The sequence below is a fragment of the Cimex lectularius genome, unplaced genomic scaffold (assembly GCF_000648675.2).
Source record: "Cimex lectularius strain Harlan isolate CLEC.00 unplaced genomic scaffold, Clec_2.1 scaffold204, whole genome shotgun sequence".
NCBI classification, from domain to species: Eukaryota; Metazoa; Arthropoda; class Insecta; order Hemiptera; family Cimicidae; genus Cimex; species Cimex lectularius.
The window spans coordinates 463569-477752 of record NW_019392743.1 but is presented as its reverse complement, the minus strand read 5'-3'; the positions used below and the strand labels follow the sequence as shown (position 1 = coordinate 477752).

The 14184-nt window shown below is 33.4% G+C and overlaps 1 protein-coding gene and 1 non-coding gene across 2 annotated transcripts in view; both read right to left on the bottom strand.

Annotated features, from left to right (window-relative positions):
- Positions 1-10400, bottom strand: part of LOC106663716 — a 143261-nt gene extending 132861 nt beyond the window's left edge. Inside the window, exon 1 of the mRNA XM_014388774.2 lies at positions 9937-10400. The gene's annotated coding sequence lies outside the window, so the exon portion shown is untranslated. The remainder of the gene's footprint in view (positions 1-9936) is intronic.
- A 2013-nt stretch (positions 10401-12413) lies between these two features.
- On the bottom strand, positions 12414-12487 carry Trnan-auu. The gene has a single exon. It is a non-coding gene; the product is annotated as a tRNA-Asn (tRNA).
- Positions 12488-14184: the final 1697 nt, after the last annotated feature.

The window sequence follows — 14184 nt, the reverse complement described above, 5'->3', positions numbered from 1 at the left end:
CCTGGGTAACCATACTCTCCTCAACCGACGGTGGCCTCGAGACTTCCTTGACACCTAATTATACACATTGAATGTCAGCAATGACTGGCTCCTCAAAGCATGTGTTCTACCGTTCTGTGTGATTCATACCATCATAAATAACAAGTAAATTTAAATTTAAAACAAAACTTTTTATTCAACTGTTTTACTTAAATAGTCTTTAAATTATTTGTACTTTGTTTATGTAGTTCCATTAGAATATCTTTATGTTTAAGATCTACATTGAATTTTAATATTTTATCTACAAAATATACCATCTTGTATTTAAACAGTCTTGATTTACAGTTTGTATTTCTTTATAAACCTCCTTTTTTCTTAATCCGTGTTTATTAGGCAGAAATAAATGTCCTAAATGAGAAATCTTTTTAGCAAACGGATTATAACCCTTAGAGAAAGAAAAAGAAACGCAATAATAGCGGTACGAATGACACTATTGTGTCACAATTTATATCTAGAAAAAGAGACAGATGAAACGTGTTTTTATCCGAGAGGGGGTCCACACTTAGAAATTCAATCGATGCACCCTCGCAATTCGAACATTGGTTATCTGGGAAAAAATTAAAATGTTCAATTCAACGCTTTGGGTTATGACGGAAGTAATCCCGTTAGGAGGGCCGATTCAAGATGGCCAACTCGGTATTTCCGCTTTAGTTAAGAGGCTGGAGCCTCTCTTCTTTATCGACCAACTTCCCCCGGGCGTCCTTCTTCAAAAAGTATTTACGTGTGAATGAATTAAATTGTCTTTCTTAAACCCACTTTCTAAGTAAAAGAGGTACTTTATAAAAAAGAGTTAAGAACAAAATACAGCGATAACTCAGTCTACATTGTTTTATTCAATTAGGAACGAATTCATTGATCAACGCTCCAGGTTTAATAATTCAATGTACTCAAACACAGCGCAAAGATTTATGAATGTGAGCCTAAATGTATAAGCAAGTTTTGCAAAATCAATTAACTAAGAGAGCGGGAGGGAGAAAACGTGTTGTAAATCGCAGCCTGAATAGGACATTGCATAATAATTTACCGCCATGTTAAAAATTCTCCACTTCTAAATAATTATCAAAAAATAAGTTATCGTTAATTAACAAATATTATTCATTTAGCGCCGCTTTTACTAATTAATTATTCAATTATGCGTATGCCGATAATTTTCAATGACAAGGATGTCGCGTTTATTAATCTGTTACCGTTAAAACGTGAGCTTTTCATTGAGCCATGTAACGAACCAATTCAAAAATTTCCTTTCATAAGCTCATAAACCAGCAGGGGTAATCCAATTCGTTCCAGAACACTCACAAGGAAGGAACGTCCTATCCAACATAAATTATTATCATGTTATTTTGATTATATTTTACTGTTTTGTTTACGGTTAGAGTCTTGTGTGTGCTTTTTCTTTATTTTTGTTGTACGTAACTGATATTAAATTTATTATTTATTAGATTAAAATGTTTTATGTACACAATAGCCCTCTTTGTTTTATGTAAGACTCGTGCAAATGTTTATCTTATCCTTCCTTATAAAACTGAACGGAAACTAGGGTGAAAGTGAAGAATAATAAACAATGACGGTAAACATTTTTTTAGTGGAAGCCATAAATTTATTATGTTGTAATTATGTAAATTTAAATGTTGTTTTTTAAGCTTTGTTTGTTTTCTGTCTAAGTTGTTTACAAAAATTATCTTCTCTATTAAGAATTAGTAAAAGATTGTTTTGTATAATCATAACTGTTATATAATTCTTATTATATTTATTACGTTTAATTGTATTGCATTTATATTGTATTAACTGACATCAAATTGACTATGTTGAACCGTTTTAGACAAACAATCGTTTTATTGGCCATGTTGTTCTGTAAACCCACATCATTCCTTATCGTACAAATATTTGCCTACACTTAAAATACATGTGTAGCAATAATTTCCTAGCGTTACACATTCTAAAACTTCTCAAAAATTAAGTGAGAAAATAAAATATGATAAAAATAATTGTAATATTTGTCATTTTTAAATAAGAGTCTTAGATTTGCGTTTATCTCAATGAGTTAGTGTTGCAGTCGGCTAAATCAAAATATTTTATGAATAAAAGAGCCTAATTTTGTTTTAATAATTTCTAGACATGGTGTTGCTTTTTAAAATGATTTAAGTGTTTCCCTTTTGAATGTATTGTAGATTGCAAGAAAAAATTTACAATATTTTTTAATATTAATAGCGATCAACCTCTATAGATTATATTCCACACTATCACTAATTACCCTTAAAATACGCTGATATCACATTTATTAAGTTTGACATTTTTTTATAAAACACTACTATTTCTTTTTTATGTTATCCAATAAACATCACTTCGGTACTTAATATGTTTGCTCACGTAAAAATATATGTATAGTAATAAATTTCACACTCTATGCTTTGTAAAAAAAATAAAAATTGTTCTATGAAAAAAAAAATACAATAAGACAAATCAAGCTATTTTTTAAACCTGGATGCGTAAATTTGCGCTTTTTTTACATTTCTCTTTAAACCGCTCTTTTACTTTAAAAAAACATAATTTAATTTTTAAATAATATTTTTTTAATTGTTGTGTTTTTTCTATTCACATCGGTCAACTCTATGGACTATAGACCGCATTAAAGAATATTTTAAATATTTTTGTTCCGAGCAAATTTTCGCCTAAGTTAAAAATATATATACGGTGAAAATTTTCACGTTGTATGCATTATAAACAGTAATCAGAATTGAGGAAAAAAGTGAAGTATGATAAAAATAATTGTAATCATTTTTCATTTTATGTGGGAGACATAAATTCACCCTTATCTCAAGGAGTTCGTGTTGCATTTCCCTAAATTAAACTTCATAAAAAGTTGATTTTGATAAATTAGATCTTTGTTGTTTTGAGATGCGACGTTTGATATATTTTACTCAATTTCTAACAAAACGGTTTGCTTCTTAGTTGGTGGATTAATAATGAATACAATTTTCTAATATTAATAATGTTAATCATTCGCAATCATTGCTGCTTTAAATATTCAGCTAAAACGACAAAATCTGGCCGATAAAATGCCTTTGGCTCAACTTTTTTTATGAACGTTATCGTTTTATTTATTAACCTGTTTTGTAAAACAAGAACTCCACTTTGTTTCGCAGGACTTTTACGCTTATCTCAAGTAATTCTTGTTTTCTTTGAACAAATTAAACGATTTCCTAAATAAAAAGCATGATTTTAAACGCGAGCTTTGTTTTTACTACGTTTCGTGTTACGGTGTTGTTTTCTTGCCTGTTAACAACTCCCAAACAAACTAGCTATTTTATTCTGAGAAAAACTTGCGTGACTTTAGGTTATTTTAAGTTTTAATATTATTTCTTATTTACGTATTATTTTTGTATATATAACATGAAAAACAATGGTTATTCTCGGTTCGGGACACAGGTCTGGAGGATAATGAAAAGTCAGACGAGGAGAGTTAGGGACATCCCAACATCCGGACTTAACACCACGATTCGGCACTCTGACGCTAAAATGCTATAACAAACACAATTAAAAGAGGTGTTACCGTTGGTGGACCCGACAGCCAGCGAAGGTCTCACATATCAAGAGCACTGTCGAACTGACTCGTAAAAGAAGGGCCATCCACACCCGATTAAAGATAAGCCATGCGAGGAAGACAGACGGACATTTACTTTTTAGCAAGGAGATATTTTTTGCTTGCTCAAAAAAATTGAAGGTTACAATTCCTTGGCTCCGACATGAGAATTGTACTAGAGCACGAAATCGAGTTTTCCGATTTTTGTTGGAAACAGGGGCATTTTTATATATTTTTATCTTCCATATGAATAATGTTCCACTTGGATACTTCTCATTCTGTTTTAATATAGAGATTTGGACTAAATTCATTGTTTATTAATGAAAAAATAATTTATTGTTAAGGGTATTTAATTTTATCTTCTTAAGTTTTGAAAATTTATGATTGTTATAAATAAAATAATTCCTAGACTAATAATTAATAGAAAGGAAGGATTGGCTTATACCTCGATACTAAACCCGCACGACAGATGTGCCATCCATTACTGTACCCTCTGCACGCCGCTGTTTGAAAATATTTCATCCAAAATACAACATTTAGATTTATACAAGTAACAGCACGTCGATTATTTATCATGCGGAGAAAACATCGGAAGGAAAATACATGCGGTAATTTTTCGGCGTGTGTTGGATTGTCAGTGAATTCTAGCCGTTTTTGTCGGGCTCCTCCTGGGTCATAGGCGGTTTGCCACGTTGAGATCTGCACTATGTGCTTTCCAGAATGTCCGGGATTTTATAGGTCGACGGTTCGGTCTAATAAAATGCCCAAAATACTTCCACCTATTGAATGCCATATAAATAAGAGAGAATGTATTTAGGAGTGAGTGAGTATTTGAAGGAAAAATGATCTTGGGGGTTAAGATGAGCTCAACATCGGCGGCTGGAGGATCGAACCGAGGTCTTACCTTGAACTGCCTTCATCCTCAGTGAGTGATTCCCGAGGTCTGCCGGTAATTTATTGTAAATTACAAAAGCTGTGATCATGTGTACGTATGCACATTCATGTGCAGATCTGAGCTTATATAAATCCTAATCAGGCATATCATTTTTATGTACTGTATGTTGTCTTATGTAAAAAATTATGTTTCACTTGGAAACTTCTCATTCTGTTTTAAAATAGACATATGGACTAAATTTATAATTTAATAATGAAACCTTTAATTTATTGTTATTATTTAGAGTAGTTGAAGATTGCTAAACGAAAACGTGCCTCAAAACAAATTGTATAGGGGAAGCAGCAAAAACTTGACAAAATAATTTTTAAAAAAACTTTGTTTGTAAATTTATATTTAAAAATTGAAACTTTAGGACAAATGCACACAACTGATACGTTTCTGGGTGTGAAAACATTTGTATAAGGTATAAACAATTTTTAATTTACAAAAAAGTATAAAACGTGAATTTGTAGTTTAACCAGGGGTTAAAAATCCTGTCCTTAGGCCCCATCGACCCTCAAGTAAGGTTAGTTATATGGAAGATGGTTCGATGGAGGAATATCAAATACTTCACCATAATAACCGAGTGAATGATGTGTAAATAAAAAGAATGTATTTAAAAATGAATCAGAGTGTGAATAGGAGACTGATTGTGTTTGGTACTGAAAGCTGTTCATAGCCTCTGGAACTGAACGTCAGTGGCTAGTCGGATAAGACGCGCTTTAAGATTCTGCGCGATTCTCGAAGTCTGCTGGTAATTTATTGTAAATTACAAAAGCTGTTTTGTATGTATGACATAAATGTGCATATCTGAGCTTATATAAATCTGTAATCATTCATATATGGCATTTTTTATATATTGTTATGTGGCCTTATGTATGAATGATGTTCCACTTGGAAATTCCTCATTCTGTTAAACATATAGATTTGGACATAATTCGTTATTTAATCATGAAAAATTAATTTATTGTTAAGGTGTATTTCATTTTACCTATTAACGGTTGGAATATTTATTAATGTTATAAATAAAGTAATTACGAAAGGAAGGGTTTGCTTCTACCTCGATACTAAACCCGCACGACAGATGTGTCATCCATCACTGTATACTTTGAACGCCTACCTCCACCGCCGGTATTTCAAAATATTTCATCCAAAACATTTGGTTTTATACAAGTAATAGCACGTCGATTATTTATCCTACGGCGGAAACAACGACAGTAAAATATAAGCGGTCATTTTTCGGCATGCGTTAGATTTTGTCGACCGTCCTCAGCGAATTATAGCCGTTTTTGTTTGGCTCATCCACGGTTCATGCGTGGTTTGCCACATCGAGATCTGCATTATGTGTTTTGCAGGCTATCCGTGATTTTATAGGTCCGCGGCTCGGTCGCAGGAGTTGGTCTAATAAAATACGGAAAGAAAAGTTCTGGGTATTGAAAACATAGATATTTTATCTCGTTATGGTCTGATTCATTTTTTATTGTTTGAATTAAAACTATTAATCTGCAAGTTAATAAGACGATCAAAAAAACAAGAGTGTATGGCCAAAAATTAAGAAATATGGAGTACTTTAAACAATCTATATTGCTGGACTGTGAACAACATTTTTCAATTTTATTCCTTTTACCCATAACATTATATAAAAAAAATTGTACAAACCTATTTCAATAAATGTTAATAAGAAGAATGAAATAACTTTATATATTAAAAAACGATCAGAGTTTATGTCAATCTGAAAGAAAACTTAGATCCTTTGTCGAGCTTTTGCAGTATATATACTCTTCAACAGGCTTTCAAAACTTTAATGACACATCGAAGATAGTAAAAAAGTGTAGCCTACAATAAAAAATTAAAACATTAATGTTACACATAAGTTAAATATTAATGTTATTAACTTTGATATAATACCAGTATACTCCTCCCGCTGGCTAAAGAGAAAAGGACTACCCAGGGCTCGCAAGAGAAAGAATAATGATTATATTGATAATCATCACTAAACTTTAAAATTTTTAATTATTTTGATTATAATCAATCATACGTTGGAACACATTGTAAAGTAAGAATTAATTAAACACGTTTTTAAAATAACTACATTTCATAAAATTTCTATTTGAAGTGTATTCTTCACGGGCTGTTGGCACAAAAAAGAATGGATACTTAATAAATCAGATAAGCCTAATTGTAATTTATTTAGAAATCGTGAAATGCGGTCCGGTGTGATGTAGGTTTCAGAAAAACATTTTCTTCATCGTGCCAACGTTTCGATCTTTATTGAGATCATCTTCAGGGCCTGGGATTTACAAACAATGTTTACATTTAACAAATACATTTAGGATGTGGAAAAGTGAATTTATACAATGCAAAATATATTTTATATTTAAACAAGGTATATCTACTCACTCAAAGTGTTTGTCTTCTGTGTAATTGTGCCATCCTTGCGTGTGCCGAGATTGCCAGTGAGATTTTGCTATTTTGTGCTTATACACGTTGGATTTTGAAGGGGTGGGGAAGGATGTCGGTATAGAAAAGACATTTTTGTAAATGTCTAATTGTAATATTTTATAGACAATAAATTTTTAAGTTTTATAATAATTTTATATTTAATAAGGATGTAGTTATTGACCGGCAGTTGTTAATTCTAGATGTTGATCATTGCTGTGGTACAAAGAAGAAAACTTTCATAAGTACCTGAGGAACGTGAAACATACATGCCACATCTAGAAATTTTGTATTATTATTTATCTCTTAATAATTTTATGGTTCATGTTAATGAGCACAGAACTCCATTTATCCAATTTTGTGATAAATCTTTTTGTTATATTTTCCCTTGGTTTTGGTTTCAGTTATATATGGGTCATTTCAGAAAATATAATGGGTACATATTATCCCTTTTTTATAATAAATCCAATCTGTCTCCCTATCCAGTACGTGTAATAATGAAATTCATAATTAATAATTAATTTTTTTTTTATTTTTTTTTACCATCAGCATCTACTGCCATGTTTCAAATTATACTACAACAACAAAAGTTACAATACAATGCAACGGTAACATTATGAACAAAAACTAGCTAGTAAAAGTAACATCCAAAATTTGATTAACAAAGTATTATACCCTTAAATTTATTGTTTCGCTCTTAAATACAAAGTGTCATGCGTTTAGAACTAATTATGCAAAATGATTTTAGATATTTTTGCTTAATACATTGGCGATTAAGGCGTCTGAGTCATAACTTGCAATTGGTCAATCAAAGTTTAAATATTTTGCCTGTCAGTAGGCCGATTAATGAGCTTTGACATGCTAGAGGTTTATAAATGCTCGAAAAAAAATTTAAACTAAATAACTTTTTTCCATGTGAAACAATTAGTGTTATGTTTAAGAAAATAAAAGGACGAAATGTTTCTGTTTTGAAGCGATTATCAACATAAATCATGAGTAATAATTACAAAATTAATTACAAGTGTAATTTTTTCTAATTACTTTTGTTTATATTACTTAACGGGCTTAGTGAACAACGAACCTTGTCAAAGAAGTGACCAATTCAATTGCGACCGTTGTAAACTTGACAAAAGCAGCTTAAAGAAATGAATTTGACAAGTTTTTGTTGTAAAGAGTCTGACTCGTCGTAACCGCTCCATTCATCATTGTTCGAGCACATTCCGAGGCGAGTTAATGAAATCAATAATTTACAAAGATTTACGGGTTCAGGGAGGGAAACTTTGTCACTTACGCCTTAAATCCAACACCCTTAAGGGCTTTTTGGCTTACGCGAGAAAAAAAAAAACATTTAAATTTAATGGAACCAATTCAATTAATATGGATTAGATTCCTCTTCGCCCGCGATTTAATACATTCCGTCGGACTGCGATACGGTTTGAAACTTTTCCTTTTTCACAAAGCTAAGCATAACCGCCCCCATCAAACATGGATGGGGCAGTAAACGTACGCTTCCGCACCGCCCGCTTGACCCATTTAAGGCAAATCCAAGTGCTCTCAACCGCCCTGTGACAGTTAAAACAAAATCAGCTTCAGTCCTGAAAATTAGAAGCCTGATTTCTACCTCAAACTTTGAATCTAATGAAAAAGAGAAAAACGACGATAAAATATATAAAATTCTTTGCAAAACGCATGTTCAAGTATTATTTAGAAAACATCTATAATCACTAGGACGTTTAACACGGATGTATTGAAATTTTTATAAATAAAAATTACTTCCATATTTTCTATTACTGATTAGAAGTTATTAAATTGTTTACGCTAAAATTATTTGTATGTACGTAAAATAATATTTTATATATTAAAATTTTAATTTTGTATATATGCTTATATTTTAATTAATTCTATTTTCTATCTAAGGGCTTGGTTGAGATGAAAAAACTAGTATCACGAGCGGGATTCGAACCCACGACCTTCGGCTCAATACGCCGCTGTTCTAAACACTTGAGCTATCCGTTACTTAGATCCACTCGGACACCAACTCCTCATCACAACCTACAACCTTTTGAATTTTCCCTCTTTTTGCCATATTTTTTTAAGCGGGAGGTAGTGGGTTCAAATCCCGCTCGTGACACTAACTTTTTCATCTCAAGCAAGACCTTGGATAAAAAATATAATTAATACGCTTCTAATAATAATATTACTACTAAATATATATATCTTAATACATGTATATATTTGAATATAAAACAGTAATTAAGTAAATATCAATTTCGAAGGGGTTCGAACAGAGATTCAATATAAACTTACGATTCTTGTGTCAAAATAGCCATAGATGTTTCATTAGCTTAAAAATTAATGTAATAAAGAATCACCATATTTAAAATATTTCTTGTTATTGCTCTTTGGATATACGGCATATTTAATTATAAATAAACACAAACCATTATTTTATGGGTATTATGTTATTACAAACTGTAAAACTTGTTGAAATATGTTTTTAAATGTTGACGTGTTTGTACTATTGCTTTATTTAAATATTAAAGAAGATCGTACAATATAAAAAACATATCATTTTCGTTGTATACGTTTTAATTTACACTTTTGTTGATAAACATGGTCTAGGATTTTCGTATAGGATTTTATTCGAACATCTTGATGGGTGCGTTGGGATGAACATGAATTATTTTGTTCATAAAAATGGCAATGATAGACAGACCAAAATGATCCAAAACGACCAACCTACAGAAACTATATAGTTTATAAGCAATTAACCGACTTTTAATGACCTTACCTGGATTGTAATTATTAAGAATTTGAAAGGGGGTATTTAAAAAAGAAAAAACATTTATTTGTATACGATTTATATCGTTTAAATACCTGGTATTTCATCCTAAAAAGACAAAAAGATGTAGGAATAGTTTAAATAAAGGTCTCAAACGCCTACCTTAACTGACGTTTGGTTGTGAATTTAAAAGCTGGTCGCTGGTGGGTCCATGGGTGATTCGGTGGCGGGGCCACACCTTTTTCCGAGCCCGGAACCCAAAAAAAAAGGGGGCAGAGAGAAATGTTGAGGCGAGCGAGGAGAGCGAAGAGGGAAGCGTTCCCGACGGAGAGGCTAGGCCACACTATCCAGGCAGCCGCCCCCACCCGCCGCTGCCACCGCCTTCCCACTCTTTTCCGCCCCACTTCCACCCCCGACGATTTACCACACCTCCGCCCTCGCTCAGGGAAACTCGGCCAAATTCAACTCCGACCTCCTTTTTCTGCGTATATTGATTGCGAACCTAAACCAAAAAATGTTTCTCCCTTTGAAAGGAAAACAGAAGCCGAATCAATTTCCATCCATGATCTCGAGGGCGGGCCGGCCGGGATGTATTGGGTTGTCCGGAAAATAATGCAGGATTTTAAGTTTTCATTAAAAAAAATCTATATAAAATATTCTGTTTACGTTTACAGGATTACTCATTTGTATGAATGTCAACACTTATTAATCCTCTTCCAAATGATATTGTTTGTTTACCTCTGTAGCATTCCGCTACTTGGAAATAATTCAGTCATCCTTATAATGTCAAAGCGAGAATTTCGTACGATTTTCTTTTACGAGTTTAAACTCGGCCGAAGCGGAGCCCAAACGGCTAGAAACATTAACCAAGTCTGGGGCGAGGGTTGTGTTAATGAGTGCACTGTGCAAAGGTGGTTTAAAAAATTTCGGGAGGGAGATTTCAGCCTTGAAGATGAAGAAGGTCGTGGAAGGCCTTCCTCTCTTAATGATGATGTTCTGCGATCAGTGGTGGAAGAAAACCCCAAAACAACTGTTCGAGAACTTGCAGAGCAACTCAAAGTCAGTAAAACGACCGTCGCTGACCACCTCAAGGCGATTGGAAAAGTGAAAAAACTCGAAAATTGGGTTCCACACTCATTAAACGATCGCCAAAAAAATCAGCGCTTTGATGTTTGTGCATCACTTCTTTGTCGAAACAAAAATGACCCATTTCTGGCCAGAATTGTTACATGTGACGAAAAGTGGATTCTCTACGATAACACTAGACGTTCTGGACAGTGGCTCGACAAAGGAGAAGCTCCAATACATTTTCCAAAGCCCCCAACTCATCAAAAAAAGGTAATGGTTACGGTATGGTGGGCTTCATTTGGTTTAATACACTACAGCTTCTTAAATCCTGGCGAAACCATCAATGCTGAATCATACTGTAACCAAATTAATACCATGCATCAGAAATTGGCAGTAATGAAGCCCTCTTTGGTCAATCGGAAAGGGCCCATTTTGTTGCATGACAACGCTCGACCACATGTGTCACGTGTAACGTCACAAAAATTATTGGAGCTTGGCTATGAAACTTTGCCTCACCCACCCTACTCTCCGGACCTCTCGCCTACTGACTACCATTTTTTTAGACACCTGGACCACTACTTACAACACATAATATTCAAAAATCAAACGGAACTGGAAAATGCATTTATTGACTTTATCAATTCTAAAAATTCTGAATTCTACTCAGACGGAATTAATAAGTTACCAACACGTTGGGAGAAATGTATTGAGAGTATGGGAAATTATTTTGATTAAAGAACATTGCTTTAAAGTAACTAGTTTCTTTTTTTTTGTTTAATACCAAAATCCTGCATTATTTTCCGGACAACCCGATATAAAAGCGGAAGGATCTCTTTTAATTCTCGCCCTAATCCACGGCGTCATTATGAATGAAAACTAGCCATTCATATTATACGAAGCATACTTGGCCCATCTCTATTTTCAATATATACTGCAGATATTCCAACACATGTTAACATTTCAACACATACATTCGCTGATGTTACAGCGATTCTTACACGTAATTCGGACCCCCTCAATTAACCCTCACCACTTACAACAACACCTGAATAAATTAACAGTATGGTTCATAAAGTGGAGGCTAAAGATAAACCTAATGAAAAGCGTTCAGATAAATTTTACTATCTGTCCTGCAGTGAGTATAAATTGGAATCCCATTGCCTACCACTGACTTTGTGCGTTATCTTGGACTTTTCATGGATAAACGACCGACTTGGAATCCCCACACAAGACTGACAAGACAGCAAACAAACCTACGTCATAAATTATTAAAAAGACTACTTGGCCCACGATCGAAATTATACATTGAAAACAAACGTTTAACTTACAAGCCAATGACTCGACATCTCTGGGCGTACGGTTGTGAAGTGTGGGGCTCAACCAAGGATTCCAAATCCCAACGTCTCCTATCAGTTCAATCTAAAATTCTCCGACAAATTTTAAATGCTCCTTTTTAAGTTTCAAATTACATTATTAATAATCCCTTATATTTAGTGGTCTGATTGACCAAATAACATCTTTCATTTAATTAAACTTTTTATGTAAGGTTTTGGTTGAAATGAAAAAGTTAGTGTCACGAGCGGGATTCGAACCCACGACCTTCGGCTCAATACGCCGCTGCTCTAACCACTTGAGCTATCGTGACTTCGATCCACTCGGACACCAACTTCCCATCTGAACCTACAACCTTTCGAATTTTACCTCATTATGCCATTTTTCAAATGCCGTGTAATCAGGATTCGATTCTCTGCTACTTATGAAGTGGCCACGGCAAGCTGTTAGTGAAGTGAAACTGCTTTTAATTATAATCCATTATATTAAGTGGTCTGATTGACGAAATTACTTCTTTCAATTAATTAATCTTTTTATGTAAGGTTTTATATGAAATAAAAAAGTTAGATCTTTTTAAAAAGATAGTTCCTACTCACAATAAGTTGTTTTCAACGATCCGGATTTCGAGCTTATAGCTCATCATCAGGTTGAAGGAGTTCTACAACCACGTCTCTCTACATGAATTGTAAAAGTGAACCCGCCGATTCAGCCCAAATTTCGGAGCGGCGCAAAGTTCCACTTACTGTGAGTAGAAACTATGTTTTTAAAAAGAATGATCAAAACACTCACTCCGCTATTCATCATTTCTACTGAAAAAGTTAGTGTCACGAGCGGGATACGAACCCGCGAACCTTCGGCTCAATACGCCAATGCTGTACCACTTGAGCTATGGTTACTTAGATCCACTTGGACACCAACTCCCCCTCTCAACCTACAATCATTCGAATTTTCCCTCCTTTTTACCATTTTTCAAATCATCATCATTCATAATGATCTTCACATCCTGTTTGTACACGAACTCGTCAAAACGCACTATAAAAAATTTCATCAATCACTGAACACACACAACTATCACCCCCAAGACGATTGAAGCTAATGTGGCCCCGAGACCTTCTCGATTAGTGAAGATTGAAAAAGAATTCAGTGTGAAGTAGTGTTGCCACTGGGTATCTTCTCCTGCAAGAGACTCAAATGACAAATTCAACATATATGAACATATTTACTTAAAAAATATTTGTAGTTGTAAATATTCAATAAATGTACTAAACAAATCAGATTATATGAACGTTAATAATCGTAAAAACGGCATACATTATTCATTGACTCCATACACAATATGTACTAACAGAACTTTTTCATACTTTGTGCTAGCTGCAATTAAAATAGCACCCACATTTGTAAACAGCCCCATTCAAAAACGTTTTTTTGATTTATTCCTTTTTTGGTTTTTATTTATAATTTCTTTTTTTTTTAATCGATCATATAATAAAGTTTTTTCTTGTGGTCAGATTGGTCTCTTTATCACAAGAAAGACTTTTTTGGAGAAAAAATACATTTACTTTTTTTAAATAATAAAAAAAAAATAGTTATGAGAGACCTCTCACGAAAACAGCAATGCTAGGCAGTCCAAAATGATTGGAAACGTTTAAATTTCAGGTTATCCACCTTGCAGACCACACGGAAAAATCTCCCAATATTTTAATTTTTTGATAGTGTCCATCTTAATTTTGTGGAACTTCATAATAGGTTGATTGGTAGGAAATAAATAGTCTATTCCACAATAGTCGTTTATTTCGTCAGACGCGTTTCGATCTAATAAATACCACCTTCAGTGACTTTATTTTTAAAAAAGTCACTGAAGATGGTCTGCATTAGACCTATACTCGTCTGACGAAATAAACGGCCATTGTGGAATAGACAATTTATTCCCTACCCATCAACTTATCCCAATATTTTGTTATTTTTAATTTGAACGTTTCACAAAAGTCTAGATAGTAGTTCGCAAAGGTA